Here is a 2,245-nt window from a genome sequence, read left to right on the forward strand (position 1 = left end):
AGTACAAGATGAGGACTAAGATATTATAATATGTACTAAGTACTGCTCATTTGAGGTTTGAAAGGGCCCATGTTGTAGGGACCTTAGTTTTGTTTATACATGGTTTAAACTAGTCTCTAAATGGTTTATGTGAATTCAGTATATGTGAATAGTTATGGATAAGTAGTTAAGTTTTAGATTAGCATTTTGGTACTTTATTTATTGCTCAAAGAAAAAGAATTTATTTGCTACGAATATTGCATATTGTTAGATACATGGTAGGTGTATTATATCTTTAATTATTATGAATGGGGACAAGTAATCTTGCCTTGCATGTCCTAACGCTTCAGAGTCTATCTGATCCCAAGTGGAATCTGGGGAACTCATAAATGCAGATGCACGCTTAATAGAGGCATTTACAAGTGGTCAAACTAAGACATAAAGGAAAACTCAACAATCAAATGCCTTCAATAAATTCTGTAGACAACATCCTCTATTTTTAATGGCAAGGGCAATGAAGCAAATGCTGACAACTAGATTGAGCGACTAGAGAATATTTTCATTGTAGTTTCATGCATAGAACAATAGAAAGTGGGATTCGCTGCTTACAACTTTTAAGATGTGGCAAATGGATGGTGGAAGTCCACTCGTGGACTTATTCAACAAGAGCTAGGTGAGGCAACTCCAATTACGTGGACTAGATTCAAAGAAGCCTTCAGTGACAGGTTCTTTCCCCTATATGTAAGAGAAGCTAAGGTTAGGAGTTTGCATATTTTAAGTAGGGTTATATGACTGTGACGTAGTATGCCTCTAAATTTATAGAATTGTCAATGTTTGGTCCATACCTGATTCCCACTAAGCTTAAGGCTGACAAATGTGAGCAGAGAATAAATTCTAGAATCATGGATTCTCTGCTTGCACTAATAATTACAAATTTCTCTGATCTTGAAGATCAAGTAGTGATCCTCAAAGAGAACTTGCATGTCATATTAGAGGAGCTCAACCAGAAGAAAAGGCAATTTCAACCTTGAGATCAAAGATAAGGAAAGAGGCCGATGTAGTAATGCGCCAAGACCGAGTCAGACAAATAGACCTCCCCAGCATAAAACGGCAGCAACTTGTCCCACATATCAGAACTACTGCAAACTTCATTCTGGAAAATGTTTAATGGGAACCAATACTTGCTTCAAGTGTGGGAAAGCGAGTAACATGGCACGAGAATGTCCCACTTTAGATGCTCCTCTTGCTCAAGTGGCTAACCTTGGACAGAAGAAGCTAGCTCTAGCTCGAGTCTTTGCTCTTACAATGGACGATCTTGATGCATTCAACGATTTGATGATAGGTATTCTTCCCCTTTTTTTTCATCTTGCAATAGTAATGTTTGATTCTTGTGCTATGCACTCTTTTATATCATGTACATATGCTTGTTTGAGTAAAAAAACACTAGAACCCCTAGAGTTTATGATGTCTGTTTCTACACCACTAGGAGAATATGTAAATTGTTGGTTTGTGCTTAAGAACTATGTGATTCAAATACAAGGCCGACATCTTCCTATTGATTTCGTAATATTTTACATGGAAGATTTTGATGTGATACTAGGTATGGGCTGGTTGGCACGATATCATGCTTGCATGGAGTGTTTTAAGAAAGAGGTAGTCATTAAACCTCCAGGTGAAGCAGAATTCCGTTTCAGTGTTGTGTGAAAAGGTTCTTCACCAAAAATGACTTCTATTATGAAGGCTACAACGATGTTAAAGAAGGGTTGTATGGGTTTTCTGGCTAGTTTGGTGATGCCACAACGAAATGAGCTAAAGTTGAAAGACATTGCAGTGGTGAAAGAGTTCCCTGATGTTTTTTCAAATGATCTACCTAACCACTAGATAGAGAAATTGAGTTTTCTATAGATCTCATTCCAGGAATGACGCCTATCTCTAAAGCACCATACCGGATGGTACTTGTAGAACTCAAGGAACTTACTAATCAGCTACAAGATTTATTAGAGAAGGGTTTTATTCACCCAAGTGTATTGGGGTGCACTAGGTCTCTTTGTAAAGAAGAATGATGGTTTGATGCGACTTTGCATTGATTATTGAGAACAAAACAGGGTGACTATTAAGAACAGGTATCCATTGCCATGGATTGATGATTTGTTTGACCAGCTACAGGGAACTCACATATCCTCTAAAATCGATCTTCGCTTGGGATACCATTAACTTAAGATCAAAGCAAAGGATATTTCGAAGACTGCTTTTAGAATGAGGTATG

This window comes from Juglans regia, chromosome 13 (genome assembly GCF_001411555.2).
Source record: "Juglans regia cultivar Chandler chromosome 13, Walnut 2.0, whole genome shotgun sequence".
Taxonomy (NCBI): Eukaryota; Viridiplantae; Streptophyta; class Magnoliopsida; order Fagales; family Juglandaceae; genus Juglans; species Juglans regia.